Below are 14,388 nucleotides of genomic sequence, written 5' to 3'. Positions count from 1 at the left end.
GGGGGTGTCTAGTGGTTGTGCTGAAGCTGCTTGGAGGGTGCTGGGGTGCCGGGGGAACCTATTTATAGGCCAGCGACGGTGACCCGACTCGGGCGCGCCGGTGACTCACTATGGCGCGCGTGCAAGCACAGTGAGGTGCTGACCGCGAAACCACGGGTTCGGGACGTTGTTTAGGACCTCCTGGTGCATCGGCCGCAGAGGGAAAGCGAGTGGGGTCGAGCGGCAGCGATCGTGCATGCTCGGCCGCGTCGGGCGCGCACGGGCACGCGTCGCCTGAGCTCTTGCGCGAGGGGAGAGGGTACCTGGAGGGTAGCTTTGCACTGTATGGTTGTCGGGGGAGTGTTTCGACATAACTGGGGAGGTTGGGACCGGCCGGGGCATCGTCCCCTTGCGGGAGGCTCTCTGCAGCGCACCCAGAGCGCAGTTTTGGCATGTCAGGACATGCTGGCTCGCTTTGGGGCACTTGGGACGTGTCCTCCATGTCCTGAGTGTTGCTGGGAGTGTGCCTAGCCGTTGTGTGTTAGTGGGAGCTCGAGCTGGTCAAGGGAGCAAGGAACACTAGTGTTGCTAGTACTGCCCTGTGGCTCAAATTGGACTTCTTGTCACTTGTGCTTGGAGTTGGGGAGGGGCTGATTGACTGGGTGTTCAGGGTGTTCTGGGGCTCTAACCCACCAAGTTTGGGGCCTTGCCATTGGGTAAAACAGTGGCTAGGAGGGTTTTTACCTTCCTGTCAGTAGGTGTTCGACACTGACTTGGGGTGCTTCCACTCCACCACTGGAAATGAAACTTAACAGGTTTGGTCTTGGGGTAAAAACATGGGGTTTCACAAAATTTGAGCTCCATTGAACAAGTTTAGCTTTGTAAACTTGAAAATGCCTCAAAATGACCAGTACTGTCCTTTACAAATGAAGTGTGGCCAAACAGAGTCTCACAAATCCCATCTTTGGTGTGGAGTCCTCATTTGGGGTGTCAAACACCTGTGCAAAGTTTCAGCTCCATTTGAGAAACTTTGCAATATAGAGTTGTTCCAACTCTTCTGTGGACAGAGAGGGTTTTGGGCTCATTAGGTGCACTTCACCACCTTGGATCAAGGTGAGATTTTAGGTGAGCACCTAATATGGCTTGGGAGGGCTCCTGTAATTTTATGGGAGTTTACTGAGATAATTTCCTTTGGAAACATCTCAAAAGGCTAAAACAGACAGAAATGGTTTTCAGGGTTTTATTCAAATAATTTTAATATAAAATAGGGTTGAAAATCTTATATATGGAAAATATATGTCCTTCTTAGCTTCCATGAATTTACTCAGAATTTTCTAAGGCAGGAAAGCAATTTTCCTTGTGGGAATATCATTACTGGCCTTAGAAACAGATATAGATATAAAATAGGAAATGATATTTTAAATCACCAATTAATGTTTTTAATGAATGAAAATAATATTTGGATCAGATCACCAACTTTGGTTGGAAGTGCCACTTGGCTTCATGAGCTAGTAGTGTATCCCAACATGGTGAAGGTGATCTTGATATAAAGGAAAAGGGGGTTTTGAAGAGAGCAAAATATTAAGTTTTCATGGGTTTGAGTCATCAAACAAGCAAGCATTCACTCAAACAAGGGTTTTCATTGCACTCACAACATTATTTGAAAAAGTCTTAACAAGCTCTGATTTTTGCAACATAAAATACTTGTGGTGAAAAACAGGGTGTGACATGGATGCACACCCATTTATGTTCAGTCGAGCTTTCATACACTTATAGCTCTAGTGCATCCGTTGCATGGCAATCCCTACTCCTCGCATTGATATCTACTGATGGGCATATCCAAAGCCCGTTGATACGCCTAGTTGATGCTAGACTTTCTTCTCCACTTGTACCCCTTTGAAACCTACCACCATATTCTATTCCACCTATATGATATGTCCATGGTTCACACCCATGTATTGAGTGAGTAATAAAAAGCTGAAACACGTTAAAAGTACGATCGAATTGCCTGGCTTAATAGTGTGGTGCTTGACATTTGTATTTATGTGGTGAAAACAGAGCCATGCCATGCTAGTATGAGAAAATGAATGGGGTGCATATTCTTTCAGGATCGTATATTTCAAACATTGATGATTATGTTACCATGTTCATGGATATTACTATGTTGATGTTTGTTAATTCATCATTTCTCAGTGATCATACTTGCACAAGATTACATGTTGGGTAGCATGTCACATCAATTTTTTTTTCTTTTTATCATTTACCTACTCAAGGGCGAGCATAAGTTAAGCTTGAGAATGTTGATACGTCTCCAACATATCTATAATTTTTTATTGTTCCATGCTATAATATTATCATTCTAGGATACTTTTGGGCGTTTATTTGCTCATTCATATTACCTTTTAGCACTAACTTATTAACCAAGTGCCAAGTACGAGTTGTTGTTTTCTACATGTTTTTGGCTTTTCAGGTTTACAATACTAAACAGAGTCCAAATACCATGAATTTTTTTGATATTTTTTCTGGATAAAAATTAGACCAGGAAGCTTTAGAAGAAGGTCGAGAGCCATACGAGGGCCCCAAAAGCCAACTGGGCGCGCCTGGGGGGGTGACCGCTGTTGGAATTGTGCCCTAGAGGCAATAATAAATGTATAGTTATTATTATAATTCCTGTATCAAGATAATAGTTTATTATCCATGCTATAATTGTATTGAATGAAGACTCATTTACATGTGTGGATACATAGACAAAACACCGTCCCTAGCATGCCTCTAGTTGGCTAGCCAGTTGATCGATGATAGTCAGTGTCTTCTGATTATGAACAAGGTGTTGTTGCTTGATAACTGGATCACGTCATTAGGAGAATCACGTGATGGACTAGGCCCAAACTAATAGACGTAGCATATTGATCGTGTCATTTTGTTGCTACTGTTTTCTGCGTGTCAAGTATTTATTCCTATGACCATGAGATCATATAACTCACTGACACCGGAGGAATGCTTTGTGTGTATCAAACGTCGCAACGTAACTGGGTGACTATAAAGATGCTCTACAGGTATCTCCGAAGGTGTTAGTTGAGTTAGTATGGATCAAGACTGGGATTTGTCACTCCGTGTGACGGAGAGGTATCTCGGGGCCCACTCGGTAATACAACATCACACACAAGCCTTGCAAGCAATGTAACTTAGTGTAAGTTGCGGGATCTTGTATTACGGAACGAGTAAAGAGACTTGCCGGTAAACGAGATTGAAATAGGTATACGGATACTGACGATCGAATCTCGGGCAAGTAACATACCGAAGGACAAAGGGAATGACATACGGGATTATACGAATCCTTGGCACTGAGGTTCAAACGATAAGATCTTCGTAGAATATGTAGGATCCAATATGGGCATCCAGGTCCCGCTATTGGATATTGACCGAGGAGTCTCTCGGGTCATGTCTACATAGTTCTCGAACCCGCAGGGTCTGCACACTTAAGGTTCGACGTTGTTTTATGCGTATTTGAGTTATATGGTTGGTTACCGAATGTTGTTCGGAGTCCCGGATGAGATCACGGACGTCACGAGGGTTTCCGGAATGGTCCGGAAACGAAGATTGATATATAGGATGACCTCATTTGATTACCGGAAGGTTTTCGGAGTTACCGGGAATGTACCGGGAATGACGAATGGGTTCCGGGGGTTCACCGGAGGGGGGCAACCCACTCCGGGGAAGCCCATAGGTATTTGTGGGGGTCACACCAGCCCTTAGTGGGCTGGTGGGACAGCCCACCAAATCCTATGCGCCAAGGAACAAAAATCAAAGGAAGAAAGAAAAAAAAAGGAGGAAGTGGGAAGGGGGAAGGACTCCATCCCACCAAACCAAGTAGGACTCGGTTTGGGGGGGAGAGTCCTCCCCCCTGGCTCGGCCGACCCCTTGGGGTTCCCTTGGACCCCAAGGCAAGGTCCCCCTCCCTCCTCCTATATATATGGGGCTTCTAGGGCAGATTTGAGACGACTTTCTCACGGCTGCCCGACCACATACCTCCATAGTTTTTCCTCTAGATCGTGTTTCTGCGGAGCTCGGGCGGAGCCCTGCTGAGACAAGATCATCACCAACCTCCGGAGCGCCGTCACGCTACCGGAGAACTCTTCTACCTCTCCGTCTCTCTTGCTGGATCAAGAAGGCCGAGATCATTGTCGAGCTGTACGTGTGCTGAACGCGGAGGTGCCGTCCGTTCGGTACTAGATCGTGGGACTGATCGCGGGATTGTTCGCGGGGCGGATCGAGGGACGTGAGGACGTTCCACTACATCAACCGCGATTTCTAATCGCTTCTGCTGTACGATCTACAAGGGTACGTAGATCACTCATCCCCTCTCGTAGATGGACATCACCATGATAGGTCTTCGTGCGCGTAGGAAATTTTTTGTTTCCCTTGCGACGTTCCCCAACAGTGGCATCATGAGCTAGGTCCATGCGTAGATGTCTTCTCGAGTAGAACACAAAAGGTTTTGTGGGCGGTGATGTGCGTTTTGCTGCCCTCCTTAGTCTTTTCTTGATTCCGCGGCATTGTTGGATTGAAGCGGCTTGGACCGACATTACTCGTACGCTTACGAGAGACTGGTTTCATCGTTACGAGTAACCCCCTTTGCTCAAAGATGACTGGCAAGTGACGGTTTCTCCAACTTTAGTTGAATCGGATTTGACCGAGGAGGTCCTTGGATGAGGTTAAATAGCAACTCATATATCTCTGTTGTGGTGTTTGCGTAAGTAAGATGCGATCCTACTAGATACCCTTGGTCACCACGTAAAACATGCAACAACAAAATTAGAGGACGTCTAACTTGTTTTTGCAGGGTATGATTGTGATGTGATATGGCCAAACGATGTGATATATTGGATGTATGAGATGATCATGTTGTAATAGAAATATCGACTTGCATGTCGATGGTACGGCAACCGGCAGGAGCCATAGGGTTGTCTTTATACTAACATATGTGCTTGCAGATGCGTTTACTATTTTGCTAGGATGTAGCTTTAGTAGTGATAGCATAAGTAGCATGACAACCCCGATGGCAACACGTTGATGGATGATCATGGTGTGGCGCCGGTGACAAGAAGATCGTGCCGGTGCTTTGTGATGGAGATCAAGAAGCACGTGATGATGGCCATATCATGTCACTTATGAATTGCATGTGATGTTAATCCTTTTATGCACCTTATTTTGCTTAGAACGACGGTAGCATTATGAGGTGATCTCTCACTAAAATTTCAAGACGAAATTGTGTTCTCCCCGACTGTGCACCGTTGCTACAGTTCGTCGTTTCGAGACACCACGTGATGATCGGGTGTGATAGACTCAACGTTCACATACAACGGGTGCAAAACAGTTGCGCACGCGGAACACTCGGGTTAAGCTTGACGAGCCTAGCATGTGCAGACATGGCCTCGGAACACATGAGACCGAAAGGTCGATCATGAATCATATAGTTGATATGATTAGCATAGGGATGCTTACCACTGAAACTACTCTCGACTCACGTGATGATCGGACTTGGGATAGTGTAAGTGGATCATGAACCACTCAAATGACTAGAGAGATGTACTTTTTGAGTGGGAGTTTAGCATATAATTTGATTAAGTTGAACTCTAATTATCTTGAACGTAGTCTAAAGTCCACTTTGAATATATTTGTGTTGTAGATCATGGCTCACGCAAATGTCATCCTGAATTTTAATACGTTCCTAGAGAAAGCTAAGTTGAAAGATGATGGAAGCAACTTTGTAGACTGGGCTCGTAATCTTAAGCTGATCTTACAAGCTGGAAAGAAGGATTATATCCTTAATGCTGCGCTAGGAGATGAACCACCCGCTACGGCTGATCAGGATGTTAAGAACGCTTGATTAGCACGTAAGGAGGACTACTCAATAGTTCAATGTGCAGTCTTGTATGGCTTAGAACCGGGACTTCAACGTCGCTTTGAGCGTCATGGAGCATTTGAGATGTTCCAGGAGTTGAAGTTCATCTTTCAGAAGAACGCCCGGATCGAGAGGTATGAGACCTCCGATAAATTCTATGCTTGCAAGATGGAGGAAAGCTCGTCTGTCAGTGAACATGTGCTCAAAATGTCTGGGTACTCAAACCGGCTAGCTGAACTGGGGATTGAACTCCCGCAAGAAGCTATCACTGACAGAATCCTTCAATCACTGCCGCCAAGCTATAAAGGCTTTGTGTTGAACTACAACATGCAAGGGATGAACAAGTCTCCCGGCGAGTTGTTTGCGATGCTGAAAGTCGCAGAGTCTGAACTCCGTAAAGAACATCAAGTGTTGATGGTGAGCAAGACCACTAGTTTCAAGAGAAATGGCAAAGGCAAGAAGGGCAATTCGAAGAAGAGCGGCAAGCCTGTTGCCAATCCGCCGAAGAAACCCAAGGCTGGACCTAAGCCTGAAACAGAGTGCTTCTATTGCAAGGGTATGGGTCACTGGAAGCGCAATTGCCCCAAGTATCTGGCAGATAAGAAGGCGGGCAAAGAAAAATCAGGTATATTTGATATACATGTTATTGATGTGTACTTAACCAGCTCTCGTAGTAGTGCCTGGGTATTCGATACCGGTTCTGTTGCTCACATTTGCAACTCGAAGCAGGAACTGCGGAATAGACGAAGGCTGGCGAAAGACGAAGTGACGATGCGCGTAGGAAACGGTTCCAAGGTTGATGCAATCGCCGTCGGCACAGTGTCACTTCAACTACCATCGGGATTAGTGATGAACTTAAATCATTGTTATTTAGTGCCTGCGTTGAGCATGAACATTATATCTGGATCTTGTTTATTGCGAGACGGTTACTCTTTTAAGTCTGAGAATAATGGTTGTTCTATTTCTATGAGTAACATCTTTTATGGTCATGCACCGAATGTGAGAGGATTGTTCATATTGAATCTTGATAGAGATACGCATATACATAACATTGAGACCAAAAGAGTTAGAGTAAACAATGATAGCGCCATATTTTTGTGGCACTGCCGCTTGGGTCATATTGGTGTAAAGCGCATGAAGAAACTCCATGCTGATGGACTTTTGGAGTCACTTGACTTTGATTCACTTGACACGTGCGAACCATGCCTCATGGGCAAGATGACTAAGACTCCGTTCTCCGGAACAATGGAGCGTGCAAGTGACTTGTTGGAAATCATACATACCGATGTGTGTGGTCCAATGAGCGTGGAGGCACGCGGCGGATATCGTTACTTTCTCACCTTCACTGACGATTTAAGTAGATATGGTTATGTCTACTTGATGAGGCACAAGTCTGAAACATTTGAAAAGTTCAAGCAATTTCAGAGTGAAGTGGAAAATCATCGTAACAAGAAGATCAAGTTCCTACGGTCTGATCGTGGGGGTGAATATCTGAGTTTCGAGTTTGGTACTCACTTAAAACAATGTGGAATTGTTTCGCAGTTAACACCGCCTGGAACACCACAGCGTAATGGTGTGTCCGAACGTCGTAATCGTACTTTGTTAGAAATGGTGCGATCTATGATGTCTCTTACTGATTTGCCGTTATCATTTTGGGGTTATGCATTAGAAACAGCTGCATTCACTTTAAATAGGGCACCATCGAAATCCGTTGAGACGACACCATATGAACTGTGGTATGGCAAAAGGCCAAAGTTGTCGTTTCTTAAAGTTTGGGGATGTGATGCTTATGTCAAAAAGCTTCAGCCTGAAAAGCTGGAACCCAAAGCGGAAAAGTGCGTCTTCATAGGTTACCCAAAAGAGACAGTTGGGTACACCTTGTATCTCAAATCCGAGGGCAAAGTGTTTGTTGCTAAGAACGGAACTTTTCTCGAGAAGGAGTTTCTCTCAAGAGAATTGAGTGGGAGGAAGATAGAACTTGACGAGGTTGTCGAACCTCTCATCCCTCTGGATGGTGGCGCAGGGCAAGGGGAAACCTCTGTCATTGCGACGCCGGTTGAGGAGGAAGTTAATGATGATGATCATGAAACTCCAATTCAAGTTTCTGTTGAACCACGCAGGTCGACGAGATCACGTGCTGCTCCAGAGTGGTACGGTAATCCCGTCTTATCAATCATGTTGTTAGACAACAATGAACCTGCAAATTATGAAGAAGCAATGGTGGGCCCAGATTCCAACAAATGGCTAGAAGCCATGAAATCCGAGATAGGATCCATGTATGAGAACAAAGTGTGCACTTTGGAGATGCTGCCTGAGGGCCGCAAGGCTATTCAGAACAAATGGATCTTTAAGAAGAAGACGGACGCTGACGGTAATGTGACCGTTTATAAAGCTCGACTTGTGGCAAAGGGTTTTTCACAAGTTCCAGGAATTGACTACGATGAGACTTTCTCTCCCGTAGCGATGCTTAAGTCCGTCAGAATCATGTTAGCAATAGCTGCATTTTTCGATTATGAAATTTGGCAGATGGATGTCAAAACGGCGTTCCTTAACGGTTTCCTTAAGGAAGAGTTGTATATGATGCAACCCGAAGGTTTTGTCGATCCTAAAAATGCTGACAAGGTGTGCAAGCTCCAGCGATCCATTTATGGACTAGTGCAAGCATCTCGGAGTTGGAACAAACGCTTTGATGAGGTGATCAAAGCATTTGGGTTTATACAAGTGGTTGGAGAATCTTGTATTTACAAGAAAGTGAGTGGGAGCTCTGTGGCATTTCTAATATTATATGTGGATGACATATTACTGATTGGAAACAACGTAGAGCTTTTGGAGAGCATAAAAGGTTACTTGAATAAAAGTTTCTCTATGAAGGACCTAGGAGAAGCTGCTTACATTCTAGGCATTAAGATCTATAGGGATAGATCAAAACGCCTGATAGGACTTTCACAAAGCACATACCTTGATAAAGTTTTGAAGAGGTTCAAAATGGAACAATCCAAGAAAGGGTTCTTGCCAGTGTTACAAGGTACGAGATTGAGTAAGACTCAGTGCCCAGCAACTGATGAAGATAGAGAGCATATGCGCTCCGTCCCCTATGCTTCAGCCATAGGCTCTATCATGTATGCAATGCTGTGCACTAGACCGGATGTTAGCCTGGCCATAAGTATGGCAGGTAGGTTCCAGAGTAATCCAGGAGTGGATCACTGGACGGCGGTCAAGAATATCCTGAAGTACCTGAAAAGGACTAAGGAGATGTTTCTCGTGTATGGAGGTGACGAAGAGCTCGCCGTAAAAGGTTACGTCGATGCAAGCTTTGACACGGATCCGGACGACTCTAAGTCGCAAACCGGATACGTATTTATTCTTAATGGGGGTGCAGTAAGCTGGTGCAGTTCCAAGCAAAGCGTCGTAGCAGATTCTACATGCGAAGCGGATTACATGGCTGCCTCGGAGGCAGCTAAGGAGGGTGTCTGGATGAAGCAGTTCATGACGGATCTTGGAGTGGTGCCAAGTGCACTGGATCCAATAACCTTGTTCTGTGACAACACTGGTGCCATTGCCTTAGCAAAGGAACCAAGGTTTCACAAGAAGACCAGACACATCAAACGACGCTTCAACCTCATCCGCGACTACGTCGAGGAGGAGGACGTAAATATATGCAAAGTGCACACGGATCTGAATGTAGCAGACCCGCTGACTAAACCTCTTCCACGGCCAAAACATGATCGACACCAGAACTGTATGGGTGTTAGATTTATTACAATGTAATTCACATGGTGATGTGAGGGCTAGATTATTGACTCTAGTGCAAGTGGGAGACTGTTGGAATTGTGCCCTAGAGGCAATAATAAATGTATAGTTATTATTATAATTCCTGTATCAAGATAATAGTTTATTATCCATGCTATAATTGTATTGAATGAAGACTCATTTACATGTGTGGATACATAGACAAAACACCGTCCCTAGCATGCCTCTAGTTGGCTAGCCAGTTGATCGATGATAGTCAGTGTCTTCTGATTATGAACAAGGTGTTGTTGCTTGATAACTGGATCACGTCATTAGGAGAATCACGTGATGGACTAGGCCCAAACTAATAGACGTAGCATGTTGATCGTGTCATTTTGTTGCTACTGTTTTCTGCGTGTCAAGTATTTATTCCTATGACCATGAGATCATATAACTCACTGACACCGGAGGAATGCTTTGTGTGTATCAAACGTCGCAACGTAACTGGGTGACTATAAAGATGCTCTACAGGTATCTCCGAAGGTGTTAGTTGAGTTAGTATGGATCAAGACTGGGATTTGTCACTCCGTGTGACGGAGAGGTATCTCGGGGCCCACTCGGTAATACAACATCACACACAAGCCTTGCAAGCAATGTAACTTAGTGTAAGTTGCGGGATCTTGTATTACGGAACGAGTAAAGAGACTTGCCGGTAAACGAGATTGAAATAGGTATGCGGATACTGACGATCGAATCTCGGGCAAGTAACATACCGAAGGACAAAGGGAATGACATACGGGATTATACGAATCCTTGGCACTGAGGTTCAAACGATAAGATCTTCGTAGAATATGTAGGATCCAATATGGGCATCCAGGTCCCGCTATTGGATATTGACCGAGGAGTCTCTCGGGTCATGTCTACATAGTTCTCGAACCCGCAGGGTCTGCACACTTAAGGTTCGACGTTGTTTTATGCGTATTTGAGTTATATGGTTGGTTACCGAATGTTGTTCGGAGTCCCGGATGAGATCACGGACGTCACGAGGGTTTCCGGAATGGTCCGGAAACGAAGATTGATATATAGGATGACCTCATTTGATTACCGGAAGGTTTTCGGAGTTACCGGGAATGTACCGGGAATGACGAATGGGTTCCGGGGGTTCACCGGAGGGGGGCAACCCACTCCGGGGAAGCCCATAGGTATTTGTGGGGGTCACACCAGCCCTTAGTGGGCTGGTGGGACAGCCCACCAAATCCTATGCGCCAAGGAACAAAAATCAAAGGAAGAAAGAAAAAAAAAGGAGGAAGTGGGAAGGGGAAGGACTCCCTCCCACCAAACCAAGTAGGACTCGGTTTGGGGGGGGAGAGTCCTCCCCCCTGGCTCGGCCGACCCCTTGGGGTTCCCTTGGACCCCAAGTCAAGGTCCCCCTCCCTCCTCCTATATATATGGGGCTTTTAGGGCAGATTTGAGACGACTTTCTCACGGCTGCCCGACCACATACCTCCATAGTTTTTCCTCTAGATCGTGTTTCTGCGGAGCTCGGGCGGAGCCCTGCTGAGACAAGATCATCACCAACCTCCGGAGCGCCGTCACGCTGCCGGAGAACTCTTCTACCTCTCCGTCTCTCTTGCTGGATCAAGAAGGCCGAGATCATTGTCGAGCTGTACGTGTGCTGAACGCGGAGGTGCCGTCCGTTCGGTACTAGATCGTGGGACTGATCGCGGGATTGTTCGCGGGGCGGATCGAGGGACGTGAGGACGTTCCACTACATCAACCGCGATCTCTAATCGCTTCTGCTGTACGATCTACAAGGGTACGTAGATCACTCATCCCCTCTCGTAGATGGACATCACCATGATAGGTCTTCGTGCGCGTAGGAAAATTTTTGTTTCCCTTGCGACGTTCCCCAACAACCGCACCCTGTTAGCTTGTGGGCCATCTAGCTCTCTCAACTTCATTCTCCGGCTTATTAATTCTCATATATTCCAAAAACCCTAGGGGTGTTCCCGAAACACTTTTTCCGCCGCCGCAAGCTTCTGTCTCATTGTGTGCCCATCTGGAGCCCTGTTACGGTGTCCTGCTGGAGGGGGGTCGATCATGGAGGGCCTCTACACTATCCTTGTTGCTCTCATGGTGATGTGTGAGTAGCCTACCACAAATCTACGATTGCATAACTATTACCTAGATGCCTTTCTCTCTCTTCATGTTGTTCAACAAAGTTCATCACATCTTCTCGATGATCTATTCGACGTAATCACTTTGTGCAGTGCGTTTGTTGGGATCCGATGAATTGTGGATGTATGTTCAAATTATTCATGAAAAAGATTTGAGTCTTCTCTGAATTGTTATTTGGATGATTAATATAGCTTCGTAAAACTCCTCAATCTATTAATTTGATTTGGCCGACTAGATTGATCTATCTTGAGTGAGAGGGGTGCGTTGTAGTGGGTTCAATCTCGCGGTGCTCTATATCCCAGTGAGAAAGTAGGGGACAAGACGCATATTTGTATTGTTGTCACTAAGGATAAAATGATGGAGTTCATTCATATTAATTGAGTTTACTTTGTCTACATCATGTCATTGTTCTTCAAGCATTACTATGTTTTACTTAATAGTCTAGATGTATGTTGGATATCGGTTGATGGGTGGAGTAATAGTAGTAGATGTAGGAGAAGTCGATCTACTTGCTTATGGACGTGATGCCTATATACATATGATCATTGTCGTGCATAAATATTGCATAACTATGTGATTTTCTATCAATTGCCCAACATTATTTTGTTTATTCACCGTATGCCTTTTCAAGAGACAAGCCACTAGAGAACACTATGCCCCCGAGTCTATTCACTTATATATTTACAAATGTTACTATTTCCTTGTTGTTCTTATTTACTTTTGATTTATTTTTCACTTTATATTTATCCAATTGTCATCTACACTACTCATTTGCTTGCAAGTAATAGTTTTAAGGGGGTTGACAACCTTTTTACCCACGTTGGGTACAAATTGTTTGCTCTTTTGTGCGTAGGTGTTGAAGACTAGTGTTAAAAATACTTATCTATACTATGAGGCATTATCCCTTCCTTTTTAAGAAAACCCCAACGCAGATCACAAGTATCATCTTTTTCCGCACTGACCAATGAAGGATGCGTGACCCTCAGAGACGTAATGCGGCGAGAACAAGCGACACAATTCTGGTGAATGAAAGTCAAACCGGGTGAACAACCAACCAACATGTGGGAACAAATATGATCCAAAGCCAAATAGCTGCGGTCGTTGTACTGGTATGGTACCGCATACATCCGTCTACAAGTAACACAAGAAAACCCCTCACGCATTTGAACCTTGATTTGTGGGCTCTGGATATCTAAATCCCTCTAATCATTCAAGGGAAAATCTATTTAAAAGCGTTCCCATCGTCTCGCTCCGATGCGGCGGATGCACAGGTCCATGCAGGGGTTTATTGTATCCATATAGGAGGGTCCATGCAGGGGTCTATTGTATCCATATAAGAGGACCTGGGATTATTTTAATCAGATTTTACATGTATCCCTCCCGATGTGCTAGGTAGGTGGAGTTAAGGAGTAGCTAGGTACTGTAGCATGTAAGTGTGTGTAGCCAGACGTTTCCATGCGTTTCTCCTTACTAGGGCACTCATTGCTTTTTTACATTTTGTCATATACTGCTACAATACATAATCAGGTATAGTATCCCTATACATGATACTACAATAGTTATTATTGGATAGTAATGTAACTAATTTTTTGTCTCTTAATTCAAAAATTATCTAGAAATTTGTATTACTGATATAATCTAACCAAGACCAAGTTGCTTTTTTAGTCTTTTTATCCTTACAAAATATATAAAAGGACACGTACTCATTAGTCATTAGTGTGTTTTCCCGTGTGACGGTGCAGAACATACACTCGGCATGCTTTATGAAAATAACATGGTAATTTAGTAAAACTAAACCAACAATCAACTAGACAAGCAACGACAAAACATCCTGGCAACAATTGTTCAACAATTTTTATGAAATAACCGGACACTATAGAATTAAATGACAAGGGCAGCAAAATAATGTGGTAACTTGTTTTTATAATCAATGACAAACTTTATGAAATAATCGGACACTCTGTAGAATTAAATGGCAAGCGCAACAAAATAATGCGGTAACTAGCTTTTGCATGTAACGACAATCGTTATGAAATAATTGGACACTCTGTAGAACTAAATGGTAAGCACAACAAAATAATATGGTAACTAGTTTTTTTAACCAGTGACAATCTTTATAAAATAACCGGACACTTTGTGGAATTAAATGGCAAGCACAATAAAATAATGAGGCAACTAGTTTTTATGACCAATTATAATCTTTAGGAAATAACTATCCATTAGGTAGAATTAAAATGGCAAGCACAACAAAGCATTTGTGCCAAGTGGATTTTATAAAGCATTGACAAGCTTTATGAGACAACTAGATAGCATTAAAAATGACAAGCACATCAAAAAAGTTGGGGCAACTGGAGCATTGACAAGCTTTATGAGACAACTAGGTAGCATTAAAAATAAAAAGCACATAAAAAACAATTGTAGCTATTGGATTTATAAGCATTGACAAGCTTTATGAGACTACATGGTAACTAGGTAGCATTAAAATGACACACACAAAAAACTATGACAATTTGATTTAAAAGCACCAACGAGCTTTGTGCGAAATAACATTAAAAAGTGTCAATTAAGTTATTTTTCTCAGGCAAGTAAGTGGTTAA

The sequence above is a fragment of the Hordeum vulgare genome, chromosome 7H (genome assembly GCF_904849725.1).
Source record: "Hordeum vulgare subsp. vulgare chromosome 7H, MorexV3_pseudomolecules_assembly, whole genome shotgun sequence".
Taxonomy (NCBI): Eukaryota; Viridiplantae; Streptophyta; class Magnoliopsida; order Poales; family Poaceae; genus Hordeum; species Hordeum vulgare.
The sequence above is the reverse complement of the archived record's forward strand: the minus strand, read 5'-3'. Positions refer to the sequence as shown.